Here is a 19298-nt window from a genome sequence, read left to right as displayed (position 1 = left end):
ACTGGCCATTCTAGGTTCTTTTTATTTAAAAGTAAATTTTAGAATTAACTTGTTAATTTAAAAAGTTAGCTTGATTTTGATTGAAATTGAGTTGAATCACAGATCATTCAGGAAGAGTCAATATCTTAGTAGTAGTTGTGTTCAAATCCATTAACATGGTATGTGGTTTTCTTTAAAATTTTAATTTTTCTTTCATGTCTTATACTTCATTGTACAGGTTCTGCACACTTTTCCTGTTAAATGTATTCTTAAGTTTTTATATTTTAGCATGTAATTTAAATGGTATTTTATTTACATATTCAATTGCTCATTGTATATATAAATACAATTAATTTTGTAAATTGATTTGTATGTTTTGGAAAGATTTTTTAATATAAGTTAATAATCTTTAATAGATATAAATTCAGATTTTGTGTTTTCAATTAAATAAGTTTTGATAATTTGTATCTTTGAAAATATTTATTTTAACTATGTATTTATTGACATAAACTAATTCATAATATTCTCTTATTATCCCTAATGTTTCTAGGATCTATAATAATCTAATTTTTATTCCTCATACTGATAATTTTGATCATCCTTATATTAAAGAATGAGTTTTATTTTGTTAATATTCTATACTCTGTCAGTTTTAAATCTCCCCTATTATCTTTATTATACTTAATTTTCCATGTTGTTAAAGTTGAAATGTAGATCATTGCTATTGGACATTTCTTTCCTAATACAAAATCTTATATTCATGACCCAGCATATATGTTTGATTATAGTGAATGTTCTATATTCTGTATTAGGTTTTCAGTAGAGTGTTATATTAGATATCATTAAGATTAAGTTAGTCAATTATATTGGTTAAGTCTTCCAGAAGAATATTGGTTTTTCTATTTTTTTTCTCTCAGGTACTGAGAAAAGAATGGTGAAACATATAATTGTTTGTGTCAATTTTGTCAGTTTTTGTAACAATGTTGAAGCTCCATTATTAGGTCTATATTCATTCTGGATTGTTTTGTCTCCTTGATGAATTATGCATTTATCTTTATGAATTATTCATCTTTGTTTTTGGTAGCTTTCTTCATCTTGAAATTCTCTTTTCAAAATATTGTGTTAATCAGTTTTCCATCACTATGACAAAGTAACAGAGATAAGCAACTTAAAAAAAGAAAGAATTTACTTTGGCTCATGGTTTCAGTCCATGGTCTTCTGGCAATGTTGCTTTGGGCCTGTGGTGACATAGTTCTTCATCACAGCAATGCATTGTGGGAGGAGCTGCTCACCTCATGGTATAGAGGAAGCTGGGCAATAATAGATCACTAAAGCTTATTCATCCCATGTAACTGAAACTTTCTACCCTTTGGCCAACATTCCCCCCATCTCCACCAGTCTCTGGAAATCATTATTTTACTCTACTTCTATAGAGTTTGACTTTTAGGACACCAAATGTAAGTGAGATGCATTATGTTTGTCTCCATGCCTGGCTTCTCACTTCACACAATATCCTTCATGCTTATCCATGCTGTTGCAATGACAGGATTTCCTTTCTTTTTATTTTTTTCAAGATTAAAGAGTATTTCATTGTTCATAGATTTTTATTATTATTATTATTATTATTAATAATATTAATACTAGAACTGAACCCAGAACTGCTTTAACACTGAGCTGCAAAACCCAGCCCTTTTTTAATTTTTAATTTTGAGACAGGGTCTCCTTAGGTTGCATAGAGCTTCGCTAAGGTGCTTAGGCTGGTTTTGAACTTGTGTTCCTCCTGCCTCATCCTCCTAAGCTGCTAGGATTACAGGCCTGGCTCACTGCACCCGGCCATATTATATATGTTTTTATCCACTCATTCATTGACAGATACTTAAGTTGCTTCTGTATGATGCCTACATTATAATCTTATATTTATGAATACTAGACTTAGTTGAATATCTTTAAAGATTGTTTGGCATAGTTGGACAGGTAAGGTCTAAGGCTGATGCGACTCTAGGTCTAATTCTGCCTTACTATCATGCTGGGATTTTTCAGGTAGTCTCTACAGAATATCCCTTCCACTTTGGCTGCTTGATAACTTGAGTGATTCCTGGGCTTGTGTGAGCTCTGGAAAGTGTTTGGCTTATAGATTTTTTTGGTAACATTTTCCCCCTAGATGTTGTTATTATTTTGCCCAGCATAGTAGAATTTTATTCTAAGCATGCACATATTGACAATCAGCCCCAAAGCCAAATGAACACTGTGTAGTGTTCTGGAACTGTTTGAATTGCTCCTTCTCTCTAGTAATGTACCCCACAAGTTCTAGCAACTTTGGTCCTTAACTCCAATTCTGTCTCTTCAACCAAATATCCTCTGCTTCATTTTCCTACCTGTGCTGAAGTGTGGAAAAATATCTCTGGGTAAAATGTTGGAGCCGTCATAAGATTCACCTCATTAGTTTCCTCTCCTTCAGAGATCACTGTCCTGTGCTGCCTGTTGCCCATTGTCTGAAAATAGGTGTTTCATAAGTTTTGTGAAGGTTTTTAATTGGTTATGCTAGAAGGGTATGTCTAGACCCTGTTTCTTTCTCGTGGGTGAGAACAAAAAGTTTTTGATATCTAACTAATGTTTTTAAACCAAAACTTTTTAAAATTTTTTATTTGTCCTTTCTAGTTAATGCCAGAACTTTTCTAAACCAGAAGTTTTTTGTTTGTTTGTTTGTTTGTTTGTAGGAGGGACTGAACCCAGAGGCACACTGAGCCACATCCCCAGCCTTTTTATTTTGAAACAAGTTCTTGCTAAATTGCTTCGGGCCTCACTAAATTGCTGAGTCTAGGTTTGAACTTAATGATCCTCCTGCCTCAGCCTTCCAAGCTGCTGGGATTACAGGTTTCAGTTACTGTGTCTGGTTAAGCCAGAAGATCTTAACAGAGCATTTATTTAGCATGTGCTGGGTGCAGTGCTTAGCATGTTAAATGTATTATATCCTTTGGTGTTCTCAGGAATCTTATCATGGAGTACTATTCTTGTTCCCATTTATACTATAGATTTAAAAAAATTGGAGAAATTAGGTAATTTGCCCAAGGTCCCCTAGTTAGTAAATATCACAGGTCAAGACTGCCCAACACTCACCCATACTCTCAAACATTACCATAATTATATATTATATTGGGTTTGTTTTACTGTTTTGGGCATATCTTACAAGTGAAAGTAATGACACTTGCAAATGATTTCCAAAAAGAAAAAACAGGCTATATTTAAAATTTCCCTTCTCTTGCTTTGTCGATTTATGATATATGTACATGTAAATATATATGTATGTTCATAATTTTATTTTAAGGGGCATATGAGGAGTGATGTTATATCTAGGAGTCAATGAGATTTATGTGAAAAATTTCCCTGGATTATAAACCTCATCACCCATTGGGGGAAAATGTTGTTTTACCTCTGGAAAATTGTTGTAAATAACTACTATGAACTATGTTATAAGTCCTTGATAAAGTGTGTGTGTGTATGTGTGTGTGTGTATTACAGGCATGAGTTACACATACACACATACACACATACACACACACACACACATACATATCTTAATAACATATTAGAGTCTGGAGTCAGGGCTTGCTTCACATGTGAGGCACTGGATTCTATCCTTAGCACCACATAAACATAAATAAACAAAATAAAGGTATTTTTATGTCCATATATAACTAAAAAAATATTTTAAAAGAATAACCGATTAAAAGTGGGGAGGATATAGGAGTCATCAAAAAAAAAAAAGGTGCTTGTATGCATTGGGGTAAAAATAAATTTGCATAAGTTCTAATTCAAGGTGAAACAAAATCACATAAGTGATTTTTTTGTTAACAATAGGTGTTGAAATTTGCCTTTCTCTTAAATTTTCTTTTCTTATTCTTGAGTATCAAAGTTTCAAAGATACATTAGTCATTTTTATAGACCATTCCTTAGAGGTCAGAATAAAATGTTTTTTCTCTCTTTTTTTTTTTAATCAAATAGGGAATCAACATGAAACAAAAATAAGATGTCAAGGATGGCAGTTCCCTTTCTGCAATTGTTTCTTGTGTATCTAACTGATAAAAGTCAAAACCCTTTGACACAAGTCCTGTGACTACACAGGACTTCCTGATCCTCTCTGCAGTGTTGTAGAAAGCCATGCAAAGGTATAGCCCCGCAGTCTCCTTACAGGTAAGCCCTGTGTGAGGACCCTGGAGACCCTCAGAGGGATCCCAGTGTGCTGCAAATGGAGCTCAAGTGTTTTCACAGCTGGAAATTGTCTGTATGCAGTTTGGGTCACGTGGCTCACTGCAAGGTTTAACTAAATGGTTCTGTCCTTCCCAAGGTTTATCTGTGGTCATGATATCCCACAAGTAAAATATAAATGGCATTAAGGTGCTTTGAAATGTACCCCACCTGGCTGTAGTCCTAGGAGCTAAATGAAAGAAAGAAAGAAAAAAAAGATGCTTAAGAGACTAGAAATTCAGCATTTTTGTTACTTCAATGGATTTTCTTTGAGACACTTGCCCTAATGGTGTTAATGGGCTCTAATGTACCCTTATCTTTACAAAGTCCTTTCACTTTTTTTTTTTTTTTTAAAGTGGAACCATTAAGGAAATTAAACGTGAATAGGGGAGGCAGGACTGGGGCAAAGGATCTGACAGCTTTGCCTGTCTATCGTTTTTGTGTCTTTTTGTGTCGCCCTGGGTAGTTTTTTTTTTCAGTAGTCTGCCTAAAAAAAAAAAATCTAACTCTGAGGCAAGTACCAAAATCTACTTTAGATAGAACAAATGCCTCGATTTCCAATTTTTTAAATGAGAACTGGTTTGTACATTTTTCTCCATTTTTATTATGTTTTGTTGTACTCTCTTTTATTGACTATGCCCTTATTAATATGCTAATATATTACTATATCTATATGTAACATTATAGAATAATGTTTCAAATATGTTTGTTACATATAATTATATGTAATCATGTATGTCTCTGCCTGCTACTTATTGCAGTGTGTATTGTATATTTATATTTTTTTCTGTAGTGTGTATATATAGATATATATATACACATTATATATATATCTATATATACACACAAAGCTAGGATTATATATAACTAGATATTTTGGGGCCTCTGTGTTCATCTGTTACCAAAATTTCCTTATTTAATTCCTAATTGCGATTGTCAGTAAACTATATATGATATGTAGACTCTGCTTTTTAAAGGAGTCTTAGATGCAAAGTACAAAGATATTTAGAATTTCTCATACACACACACACACACACACACACACAGTACAGAGAATACACACACCCTATTTTATGTAGTTTGTATTCTTATAAACCACCATAAACAATTTGGGGGAAAGAGGCAGTTAATGAATTAATTGATTGAGTAAAGGACAGAGATATATTATATTACAGCCAGAGTATGTAACACCCTCCTCTTCAACAGCTCTCCTCTTTAACAGATCCATTAACTATTCATATGAAATAGTAGGAGGGAAGGAGGGAAGAAGAAGTGCTCTATACATCCCAACCAGAGCACAAATGAAGAAAAGGGTAAAGTGCAAATAAATTCTAAATTTACTGTTCCTTAACTCTTTTAGTGCCCTGCTGGGTTCAACAAAAGGATATTGTTTGAAACCCTCCAGAGCTGACCCTGTCAGGGCTTGGGAGGGAGCAGAATAACTCATAAAGAAGAGAGGGAAGGCTGCGTGGCCATCGGCTGACCAGGAGGAGTTAAGCAACTTTATCTGATCTTCAGTTATTTTACTGAACAATTAACGACCTGCAGTCTGGAGAAGTTCAAAGCTAGAAGTGAAGTCAGGACTCCTCAAGACTCCATCTGGCATTAAATGACAAGGAAGAATTCAGAGGCCAGACAAAGCTGTTATTATGAGCCATTGGCGAGGAATAAAATGTAATTTCTAGAAAGGGGGAAGAAAAAAAAAAGAAAAAGAAAATGGAAAACAGAATTTAGGAACAATTTATGCTTGGTTTTTCAGTAAATTAAACCCAGTTTTAAAATCTTTTTTTTTCCATTATCATTAAATTTGTTTGATAAAGTCTTAATTACAGAATACTTTAAATGCTGCCAATGAAAGTGTTGAAGAATAACAGTATCCATGAAGAGTTTATAGTCCTTGTAAAATAAAAAAAAAAGATGATCAATTATTTTTCATTAACATCTCATTTCAACCAAAAAGTATACGACATTTATAGATTAAATCCTTTGGAAATGGTACTGGTTATCATTTCAGCATAAAAAAGAATCTTGATGTATTTCTTTGCTATCTTATTAGAAAAGCATTCTAATCTTATAGGCTCAGTTAATGGATTTGGAAAATTACCAAAATTGCAAAAAAAACAAAAACTAGTGAGTTTAGACATTACTGTTAAACTGATGTTATTGAGAGAAATAAAACGTTTCTAACAATCTTAGTATCATAAAATGTATATCTGAATTTTATACAACAATATTATAGGGACTGAAATTGTCAAACTACATCTGAAAACTAACATAAAAATATCAATGGTGGCACTCTAGGGATATCATACAGGTAAGTATAGTTAAGATATAAATGAGTTGGTGCAGGTAGAGATAGCTCATGTAGCATTAGGTCTTGGACATATAGGAAACTCCAAAATAGGAACTGGATAGTTTTGGGGTCACTATATTCATCTGTCATCGTATTTCACTTATTAAATTCTTAATTGGAATTGTCAGTAAACCTCATATAGTATATGGAGACTGATTTGAGGAAGTCTTGGATGCAAAAGTATATAAGAGGATATTTAGAATTCAAAAAAGATAGACTTGAGTGGGTAGTAAGATATTAATATCAACTCTAAATGAAAAAGTATGTACATTTTAAGATTAGGAGAAAGCTACATGGTCACATTCGGAAGGAACTGCTATACTGATACCTTCTAGTTTAAAACCAAAATGTCTGTTTGATGGCACATATTAAGAAATTTTATAGCAAAATAATCTCCCACTATTAAACAAAGTCATTTTAACCTGTTTTTCATCCTTTTGTTTAAATCTCATGCTTGCTTTGCAAACCTGTTGCTGGGTTATGCTCTGCCAGGTCCAGCTGCAGCAGAATAGCCGGGGGGTGACGAGCAACTTCTGTAGATTGATACAGCAGGAATGGGAGCCCTTTATTGTAGGACAACAGAGCTATTTATACATTTTGCACAGGTTATCTTAATTAGCATAAACTAGATACATCAGTCAACCAATAAGGAATCTCCACACTTAATGGCTCACTTTTGTTACTTCTCAAACCACTCCCTCTGGCATTTTGCCAGGCACCATCCAGACTTGTTTAGGAACTCTAACATTCCCCTGGCAAAATACCAGGTGTTATTTTGACTTGTTTACAGACCTTAACAATGCTCATCTGTAGGACTTCTTCCCAGTGGTGATAATTATCAGATTCTTGGATTTTTAACTGCTTCAAGGGTAAATTCTGAGTTAAAATCCTATTGACCCCTAAAAAACTGGGCAAACCACTCCAGGATAGTACTTACTAAAAGGGAATCACTGATTATGGCTTCTTTTCATAACTCAATTATTAATCCTGGGAATACCTCGGGCAGTTTCCCCCTAATAAATATCAAGTCCCCTCATCATCATCAAAATTAATGATTTAAAGAATTTCTCCTAGGGACGGGGGGTAGCATTAACAATTTGGGGCTGTTAACTGTTGTTTTTGAGTCACAGTATGCAGAATGTCAACATTTCCTGAAAGACATATTCACATACATTGTTAAATGGTGGGACTAAAATGCCTGCATATACCTCTGAAAGATTTCTCTTTGACTCCAGTTTATGGCTCCTCATTTCCTACAGGAGAAAATCAAAATCACTGAATATTGGATAAGTCACCTGTTGTTACAGCCAAGCCGGGCAAGATTGGATGGCCTCTTTCAATCTCTTTTTGACAGCGCCAACTAAATTACATTAGATTTTATGTGGGAAAAGAAAAAGGATATTTTAGTGAGAAAATTCACACTCAAGGGAGAAAGTTTGTCATGAATAGCTAGATTCATCCATAGGATGAATGGTTGTTTTTTGGTAGCATGTTATGATTATTACTTGAACCCCTCATTATCTTGCTGTCTGAATGACAAGGGCATGTTCTGAAGGAAAGAAATATATCATGAACATTTGTAAAAATTCAACAACTTAGGTTCTAAAAGGTCTTGCTATAAGACTTTTCTAGGAAAGCTTAACAACAAAGAAGGGGCAGTTTCTTTACCCATCTTGATTTGGAGTTGACTCTAGCCCAGTTGACAATGGGAGAGTGGTAAAATCACTAGTGAAAGTGACCTATATAGAATGTGGCCCGGAGGATGACAGCAGTGATAGGTAGTGGTTGCTTGGAAGTAAATATTAGTGCAAATATCAGTGATTCAGAGGAAATGGTAGAAACATCTCTATTCAATGCCAATGGCTATAGCCTGAGGAAATTGTGAAATGATTCAAAGAAATTTCATCTGCTCTATTCAACCGTGTATTACCAACAACCCAAATTGGGCCATATAAATAGGTATTCAAATGATATTTGGTGAATAAAAGACTACCCCGGGAGTTCAAGCCCAGCAGCCCAGATCCACTTGCTCCGGCTTGCGCAGAACCCAGGCTCACGGTAGGCCCCTGTCTACCCCTCCACCAGCAGGTACCTCCTGGAGCCCAGCCTCTTCTGACCAGCAGACTACCAGGGAGCCCAGCCCAGATCCACCCATACCAACTTGCACAGGAAGAAGGTCCAGGGTAGGTTTGATTCACCCCGCCCCCTCACCTGGGAGCCTAAGCCTAAACCACTTCCATCTTGAGTGGGACTGCAAATTGGTGCAGCCAATATGGAAAGCAGTTTGGAGATTTCTTGGATAATTGGGAATGGAACCACCATTTGACCCAGCTGTCCCTCTCCTCAGTCTATACCCAAAGGACTTAAAAACGGCATACTACAGGGACACAGCCACATCAATGTTTATAGCAGCACAATTCACAGTAGCTAAACTGTGGAGCCAACCTAGATGCCCTTCTATAGATGAGTGGATAAAAAAAAATGTGGCGTATATACCCAACAGAATATTACTCAGCAATAAAAGAGAATAAAGTCATGGCACTTATAGGAAAACGAATGGCATTGGAGAAGATAATGCTAAGTGAAGTTAGCCAATCCCAAAAAACTAAATGCTGAATGTTTTCTCTGACATAGGGAGGCTGATTTATAGTGGGGTAGGGAGGGGGAGCAAGGGAGAAATAGATGAACTATAGATAGGGCAGAGGGTTGGAGGGGAAGAGAGAGGGCATGGGGTTAGAAATAATGGTGGAATGTGATAGACATTATTATCTAAAATACACATATAATGACACAAATTGGTGTGAATATACTTTGTTTACAACCAGAGATATGAAAAATGGTGCTTTATATGAGTAATAAAAATTGTTATGCATTCTGCTGTCATATATATATAAATTAATTAAAAATGATATTTGCTGAATGAATAAATGAATCACACATAGTCAACTGGCAATGGAACCATAAAAGTTACAGCCACCTGGAGACTCTTCTAATATATCTTTGCCCAAGTTTATTTCCATACCCAAGCTAGAAATCATCTTTTTGTCCATCCAGGTCCATCATTCACCCTTCTACACTGTGCTCTGTGCCCATGAAAGTTCAAAGAACAAACGTCCCAGTCTTACATTTTGGCTGGATTTTCTCAATGGAAGAACAGGAAGAAAGTAGGACTGAGTCATTATGCCTAAGCTTCTCTCCCTCTGATGTTGCTCTGTGTTGGCTAAAGCTTTGGACTGAAGTGTACTAGGCAGCTCCTTTCATTAAGCTATGCAGTCTGGATTCTGGTCACAACTCTTCCCATTCCTTTTTGGGTCTTCTTTCCTCTTATATCGCCAACCCTAACATATTAGGTTTCTACCTTGCTGGTTTAGCCTACCCATACTGTGGTAAACAATATAAACTTCTATTATTTTTTTCTTTAGCTTACCCTGTTTCATTTTGCTAACTCTTTTCTGTTGAGATTTTGACTGCTTCTCCTCCTAAATTATATTTTCTGGTGCTAGGGCTGGACATATATATCTTGAAAAAAATTTTTCTCTTAAGACAATAAACATTCCTGACCATGAACCATTGACCTATGCATTCCAGACTGACAGAAGTCCCCAGATACCATCAAGAGATATTGTGCTTCTGTATATTTTTGTTCATGCTACTTACGTTGCCATGTTCATAACCTCCATCTCACATCTCTCCTGGGGACGGCCTACTCATCCTTCAAAACTCTATTCATCTGGTTTCTCTGAAATTCTTTAGAATATTGTCTTAACTCATGCATTCTCTGACACTTAGTAGGTCAACAATAACAAGTAAATTGTGCTAAACACCTTAGAAGATTACAGGACAAAGAATGCAATTCCTGTCCTGTCAATAGTAGGGAGATGCTGCACATTATGAGGGAAAGAATAAGATATGCCATAAGACTTGGTTTCCATGTTCAAAAGGGGAAAGATGATCTTCTACTTTAATGAAAGAACAGATGGATATGCATGCAGAAAAAGATGGTGAGATTGTTGTCAGAGAAGAGCATATGCCATTGTCAGAGAAGAATTGTTTCAGTCAGTTTTTTATTGTTGTGACCTAAAGACCTGACAAGAACAATTAGATTTTAAAAAATGTTTATTTAGGGGCTCATGGTTCAAAATTGGCTGATTCCATTCCTCACGGGTGGAGGTGATAGAGAACATTACGGTGGAAGAGTGTGGTGAAGGGAAGCAGCTCAAGACATTATTGTTAGGCAAACTAAGCTCAGGTCACAAAGTATATACTCCAAAGGGACAACCCTCAATCCAATCCAAAGGGACCCACCACCTCCAGCCATGTCCTGCCTACAGTCACCACTCTGTTAATCCCTATTAAGGATGTGTCAAGTCCAATCATTTCACCTCTAAACCTTCTTGCATTGTTCTACACATGAGATTTTGGGGGATACCTGAGATCTAAACCATAACAAAAATAGCATGAAGAAAAGTACAGATGAAGGATATGTCTTAGTCTGTTTTCTGTTGGTATTACTGAGTACCACAGACTGGGTAGTTTATAAAAAGCAGAGGTTTACTTGGCTGATGATGGGAAGTCTAAGAACATGGCAACATCTGCTCAGCATATGGTGAGGGCCTTCTTGCAGAATGATACTATGATGGAGAGCAACACATGGACAGACAGAGCTAGTATCAGAGAGAGCCTTTGTAACAAAGCCACTTCCTCAATAATCCATTAATCCATGAATGAATGAATCCCTCTACTTAGGTGGAGCAGTCATGACCCAGTCACCTCCCAGGGGTTGTACCTCTAGTTAGCATTAATATATGGATTTGGGGGAAAACTTTTCAACACATGAAAGTTAGGGGGCACATTCAAATCATACAGAAAACTAGGAAAGATATCTCCTTAAACAAAATTATATTAGTGCATTTGAGGTGCTATAACAAAAATGTCTCATTAACTAAGTAGTTTATAAACTATAGAAACTTTTTCCCATAGGCTTGGAGCCTGGGAAGCCAAGCTCCATGTGTTGCCTTGCTTTTACCCATATTAAAACTCATTTTCTTTTCCCCAGCAAAGACTAAAAAAAGCCTCTGTAATAAATCATATACCTGAATTGAAAATGGAATTCCAGTGTCCCCACAAGACGCTCATCCTCATGTGGGTTCTCCTGATGCTCCCTTCCTAACCCTGAGAGACAGGTTTCTACTTGGATTTGAAGAAGAGGTCATCTCATTGCTTTCCATACTTCTTATGCAGACCAAATACTAGCCAAGTTTTAAACTTCAGGTAGAGAAGTAGATACCTTCTTCTTACCTCCCAGATGCATTAGGTAAGAAGGCAATGAAAGAATAAAGTTCACGGTACAGAGATACACACTCATCCCCGACCCAAATTATATGCCTACAAATTTAGAGATAATTTTCAAAGATGTCTATATTAGAAGGTGGAAAAGAATTGACCATTGGGAGAGGTCTTCCGTGTAGTTATCCAGCTTATGATGTGACTTTATGACAGTTTTTCTGATTGTTAAAATCCTCCTTCCTGAAATATCTCAATAAGATACTAATTAAAATATATCTAAAGGTACCTAAATGTATTCCAGAGTTTCTAATGCTAGAATTTTTAACATTAGGTTACATAACAGAAGGTTTTGGTGTTTGAAAAGGAATATGGCACAGAGCAGCTGATTGTTAAAGTATTTGTCAGTGTTGGTTAGCCAGTACTACTCAACATTAAATGGTCTAACTGGTTTGTATAAGCACACAAAAAATGTAGATGCTAAACATATATGCTCCACAGGAGAACTGGAAAATTCTTTTATCTTTGTTATAGCCTAGATAAAAGATTCCCCTAGATAGAATCCAGTCTTTTTAAATTTTTCATGGGGACAAGCACCTTTATGATTTTTAGTAGCATTATCCAACACTGTACTATAAATTTCTCTATAAAATTATGAAGAAGAAAAAAGAAATTTATGTTAGAAGGTGATCGGGGTATAAAATACAATGTCATAAGTCAATGTGTTTGGGAATTTCTGTTAGTGTAGCTAGAGTTTTCTGGGGATCAATCTGGATTTATAAAGCCCAAGACTAGGTATATGACAATAGAGACCCATGGAGGTGTGGGAAACTGTCAGACCTTACAATTTCTGAGCTTTAATCACTGCTATGGTCTAAGCATTTGTGTTCTCTCAAAATTCATGTGTGAAAATCCTAACCCCCAAGGTGATGAATTTGGAAGTGAGGGCTCTTGGAGGTGATTCAGTCATAAGAAGAATCCTCATGAAACAGTGCCCTTCTAGCAGAGGCCCCAGAGACAGACCTTGCTTCTTCCACTATGTGAGGTTCCAATAGAAGATGGCGGCCACGAGGAAGCAAGCTCTCATCAGATACCAAATCTTGCAGAGCCTTTATCTTGGACTTCTCAGTCTCTTTAATCATGGGCAATAAATTTCTGTTGTTTATAAACTGCTTCTGATATTTTTGGTTTAATAGCCTAAGTGGATTAAAACACTGACCACAACCGTGTTAGATATTGTCTTTTCTTACTCTTGCAGTTGAGAGCTAATGTTTTCATGCAGGGCACAGAAAAGGCTTTTGCAGGTAGAAGAAAATGTGCCAGAAGTTTTCAATTGCTTCAAGTCTTCAAAGTCTACAATCCCCGTGTTGGGGACCTCCCCGTGGTTGCCTACCACAGTTATGTGTTTGTAGTTTTGCACCAGGACTCTGCTAACACTTCCATCCTTTCTTGCTATGTACTCCAAAGGGACTTGGAGATTTTGCAGAGTGTCACATTAATCCACTATTTAAAAAATAATAGATGAGCAAGAATAGCAAGTACATTAGAGCCCTTGGTGAGACACATGGCCAGAAGGTTGAAATGAACTCTATGAAGATCCAGTTGTCAGCTACAGCAGTAAAGATTTTAGGGATTTGATGGTCTAGGGCTTCCTCAGGAATCACTTCAAAGTAAGGAAACATTTTATATCTCACACTTCCCACAAAGAAGAAAGGAAACTGCGTTATAGGACCTTTATGGGTTCTGGAAGCAATGTATTTTGTACTTGAGGATGTTACAGTAGTCTTCTTCTCTTTCCTGTGGTTTCACCTTCTGTAGTTTCAGTTAGTCATGTGGTCAACCATGATCTGAAGGTATTACATGGAAACTTCCAGAAATAATTTATTAGTTTTAAATTGTATGCTATTCTTAGCAGCATGCTGAAATCTCATGCTCTCCTGCTCCAACTCTCTTATTCTCTGAATCATTTCTTTGTCCAACTTATCCACACTGTACATTGCTCTCTGCTTTCGGTCTAGTTTCAGAGTATGCATTTTGGTTATTGGTTTTGACTGTAATTCTTATTTGACTCCATAATGGATCCAAAGCAGAAGAGTAGTGATGCTGGCAATTCAGATGTGCTAAAGAGAAGTTGTAAAGTGCTTTCTTTAAGTGACAAAAGTCTCAGCAAGGAAATAAAAAACATAGCATGTCGAGTTTGCAAAGATGAATGAATCTTCTCTCCATAAAATTATGAAGAAGAAAAAAGGAAATTTATGCTAGTTTTGCTGTTTGACCTCAAATTATAAAAGTTGCATCTTTAGGGGTTACTATATTTACCATGCCCTGACTGGGGCCACTCCCAGTGGCCACCTTAGGAAACCGTGCCTTCTTTCCTTTAATTCTGACTCTGGAGGTCCCAGTTCCAAGGGAAAAAACAAAACAAACACAAACTTCTACCAGGCACATAGCAAGATGCTATTCTATTGGAATCAACAATCAATAAGGGCGCATACCACCTGAAAGAGTGACATTTGAATCCCAATAAAATGCAAAGATCAGATCACCCAAGGAAAAAATGTGAAACCTGTTGGCACAGGCCTATACTTTTGTAGGCAAAATGTTCTGTCTTCGAAAGAAGACTTCTGGGGATGGGCAGAGGACTCTGGTGTTATCAGCTATTTGGGGAAGCTTGAGAGGAAAGTGTGATCTGATAAGCTTCATAAATGATAGAGGGAGGGAACCCATCAAGAGGAGGGAGAAGGCATTCCAGACATAGCTCAGGTCTTGGGAATGCAGGGATGAAAGGGCGGATGTGCTTTCCTATCTGGTGGAGAGCTGATGGGTGAGTGGGGGAGTAAGAGATAGTAACAGAGTCCTGAGAAATTTGAGCAGAGCTGTGAACATCATGATGAAGCACTTGGTGGTGATGTAAGGAGAATTAAAAGGTACTTCAGGGTTCTCATGATGAGTGTAAAATGATCAAAGTGGTAGGAAGAAATTAAGGTGCAATACTTAGAAGAAACAAATATAGTCATATTTCTACCATATTTTCTATCTGGTTAAACTATAGGGTGATATTAGAAAAGAAAAACCAGGTAATTGAGGAAAACCAAGTGCCAAAACCTTGAGTAATTACATAAGAAAGAAAAACCTTGAGTGATTATGTAAGAAAAATTAAGCACTGAAAAAATTAAAAAATTTCTCCCCCCCTCAAGACTTATCTAAGCTGTTTTATTCAAGACAACTTCTCTATTTTTAATGCAATAAGATATCATTTGTTGCTAAGCAGAGCACATTGCTAGGAGTGCGATTACCAAATAATATTTGAAGTAGCATATTCTAAAGTTCCAGATAACGCTAACAATAGTACTGGAATTTTTCTTTTATAAAGATTACTGTAACTTCATTTTAGGCTACTTTAAGCTTTTTAAAAAACAAAAACAAATGGTATATAAAAACTTTACCTCTTCAAGACAAAGAAGATAAAAAGCTTTTATATAGACAAAATCTTTCTCCATATATCTCCATATATATACATATATGCACATATTTAAAATACAAATCAACCAATTTTTAAATCTCTATTTGTAAAATAAAAATTGATTTTTCAATCCATAGAATTTCCTTTTAGAGTCTATAGAAATTCATAAATATGTCTAATACGACTGTGAAATTTCCTTAACATCAATCTCTATATGTCTGCATATATAATTGCTTATTCTTCCTTGACAGGAACAATAAAGAAAATGTCTCCCATAGCAATCATAAAAGACTCATCATATCAATTCTCCAAAACCAAGGTAATTTTTGAGAATACATGTAGTGCTCTAGAAACCACCTATTGAGGGACAGTTAATTACCAAATCACCTCTAACTCTTGGAGTTCCAAAATCAAAGTGGGAGGTAAATGACAGTCTCCTCCAGTGTGTTCTGAAATGCTCTGCAGATGACTAAGTCATTGTGACACTGGTGTGCCTAACTGTTATATGCCAAAAGAAAGACATTTACTCATTTCTGATTCTGCATCGGTGGAACCTACAACTAACAGCATGTCTCAGATACAATAAATCAGGGAAAAGATGTTTAACTGAAAAGCAAAAAGAAAAAAAAAGAAGCTTATGAAAGGACAAAACATCTTTTAGAGATTGTGGCTTTAAATAAAAGGATGCAATTTAAGATAATGGATAATTCTCCCAAACATCCATGGAGTGTTTGAAGTCTATCAGCCCACTGGTTTATAGATACAACCCTTCTGTGTCTGAAAAGCATTTTCATGCTTTGATGGATTCACTCTTCTGGGTGCCATATTCCCATTTATGTCAATTAGGAGTGAAGTGATAGGGCTTCATAGATTTTTAAAAAAAAAACTAAAAATATTGAATTTTTGGCAGTCAATCAAAAGTAGTTTTAAAATTCTTCAGTTTATTTCATAAGTACCAAACTATATAATTCTTGGCTAAATGATATTTACTGGTAATTTTTGACCACATAAGGGAGAAGAATACCATTTAACAAAAAACCATGTACTTTCTCTGGATTTATTTAATTGTTAGTTTTCTATGAACTAAAGGGCAATTCAAAAATATTAAAACCTAAGTGACTTTTATTATAAAAACAAAGCCTAGAAGATATGATCTAATAGCTGAAAAAGTTCTGAAAGTATAAATTACTTTTCGTTCTACATTACATTAGTATGAACTGTAAATAAACAGTTTAAAAAGAAGGCATATGAATGAAGGAATAGCAATAGATGATATTTATTGAACTTCCATTTTCTGCCAAAGACTCTTCATAAATGCTTTATATGTGTTATTTGACTTAAGTCTGCAAACCACTAAAATGTGACTTCCAAGACAAAGATAATTTTACCATTTTAATCACTAGTGTATCCCATACCACTAAAAACAGTCTCAGGCATATAGTAGACATTTGCCAAATCTTGTTAAATAAAATAATCTATAAGGCAAGCACTATTATCTTCCCTTATTTTCAGATGAAGAAACTGAAGCATGCAGAGAGGCTAAGGAAATCATTTAAGGTTTTTGAGTAGTGACTGGGAGAACCCAGCACCCATGTTATTACACTGTGCTTTAGTATCTCTCAAAAATATGCAAAAACAACTGAAAAAGTAACTGACAATTCTCATTGTCATATTCAGTTATTAACTTCATTACTCTCAGTCATTGGGAATCTTCTTAACTATGATGTGTATTAATTATAGTATGTCTTTCATCTACATATATATAATGCATGTAATTTTCATACATTTATCTGATGGTGCTTTGAACTAGGTGAATATTTGGGTCAATGTTGATGTGCATACTATCAGTGGGGCTGGTAATTTTTGTTTTACTTCACAAGGGAAAGCTTTTTTCCAACTTCTTTATTGGATACAATCAGGTTTTCAAAGCTCTGTCTTGAATAGGGTAGCATCATATGATGAGTGGCATGTTAATGCAATTATGCAAAACATCTTGACTATAACCTCAGAATAAAGTTGGTCTCATTTACTTGGCCCTAAGGTACTTCTTCAGAATTTCAATATGGGTGTGACACCTGAAACTTTTTGAAGACCTGCTTAAACTGTACTCTGAAGTTATCAAGGGTATTTCATCAAAGTGTAATTTTCAAAATTGTTTCATTCTCTTCACAGAGGAACATGTATAAATTGGGAAAGGATGGTAATCAATCAGGACACCTCTCATTTCTGATTCATATTTTTATCACTGAAGGCACATGCTGCAGATCTCACCTTTGATTTTCAACAGTGAATTATAAGATTATATTTTCAAAATGTCACATGGATGAAAATGCTATTTGAGTTTGGTGTCTAGCCAATAATACAGAACAGTTCTGAGACTTAAATAATGGTTTTATCAGTTCCAGGCAAACTGGGTTTTCATTGGTCTTCATGGTGGGTGTCCACATTTATCCTATTCTATTGGGTGAGAGAGGCTAATCCTTGTCTGAAATTCCTTCCCATATTTGGGGAGTGTGTACCTTTTGGAGAAGAACCTGATGTTTTTCATTGAAACTGAAAATATCAGTACTTGCATTTCTAACATCTCTTATGACTAGGGATTAGCATACAACAAAGGCCCGCCAAGAAGACACACTTTTCTCATTGTTGAATTGAAAATAGTTGACAAGTTTGCATAAATACATAGAGATGGCAAAGAATCAAGTCAGGAAAAGCTGGCTACAGCTGCATTTGTTTTTAGAGGTACAGTAGTGGTGGAAGTGATATGAAAGGTCATTTTTCCTGCTTCTGGCTGTGTCATCTCTGCCCATCAGCACTAATGATGCCTCTATTGTACTAGCTCTGAGTTATGATCTGAAATTGTTCCTATCTGTGTAGCCCCAAAGTCGGGTTCTCAGTTTAGTTTAGAGATTTTGTTTGTGTGGGACAAGGGCTATCAGATCTCCAAATGAACTTTCCAAAGCTAGATGTGTGAAGCCCTCATGTGAAATACCTTGGAGGGCCTATCATGCGCCAATAGAATCTATGGTTCTAAATTAAATGTTTACCAAATATCAGAATAATAGTGTGTGCTATGCATTTAAAGTACTTTGACAAGAAGGAAAATCAAGGTCATGAATCAAGGTTTCTGGTTTGCAAGTAAAAAATAATAGAAACTAGAAAGTTCAGAAATTTGGGAACTTGAATGTTAAAAAAAAAAACAAACCTATTTTTCATGGATCTGGACCAAGAAGGGAAAAGCAAGACAGATACCAAAAGACAAAGTTCCACTAAGATCTGGCCTGCATGTGGCAAAGATCAGTGTGAGGGTATGGCCTCCTCACCTGTGTGTAGGTCAGAAACCTTTACAGTGTCAGGCTTTAAGTTAAAATATAAAAGCACAGTACACAGAAGCAAATTAATAAAGAAAACAATTACTTCTAGAAAAGAATTTTAGTTGTGAAACTTTCTATAAGCAAATAAATCAGATGTAATTAATTAAAAGGACCATTTTGCCAAAGAGGCAAGTAGCCAAAAGACTGTGTATTAACATTTAAGTAGATTTTTTAAAAATTATGCCTATTTTTGTTAGGTCTTGCTCTTCCCCTCATTATCTCATCTGAAGGAAGACATTAACTAAAATTACTTTAAAAAACATTAGGACTATTTTTTAAAAAGTAAAAAAATAAAATTCTCTTGTAAAAAATTTGCACTTGAGTCCTTTCACCTACCTTTCTAAATAGCTTTTTTTCTCACTGAAGTGAATCTAACGAGTGTTTCATTTCACAGATTAGGGATACCATTTTTATTCACTCATTCTTTCTTTCTTCATTCACTTTTTAAATTAATGCTTGAGCTCTTGCTATATGTCACACTTAGTGTTAGCCATTCACAATCTGAGTCATTAATTTAAGGGAAAATATGCTTTGAATGATCAACATACCTGTTATCTTTTTAAGTTGTTATGATTACAGCATTTTGTCATTAAGACAGACA

Source organism: Ictidomys tridecemlineatus, chromosome 7, assembly GCF_052094955.1.
Source record: "Ictidomys tridecemlineatus isolate mIctTri1 chromosome 7, mIctTri1.hap1, whole genome shotgun sequence".
In the NCBI taxonomy this organism is placed as follows: domain Eukaryota; kingdom Metazoa; phylum Chordata; class Mammalia; order Rodentia; family Sciuridae; genus Ictidomys; species Ictidomys tridecemlineatus.
Note: the sequence above shows the minus strand (reverse complement) of the source record.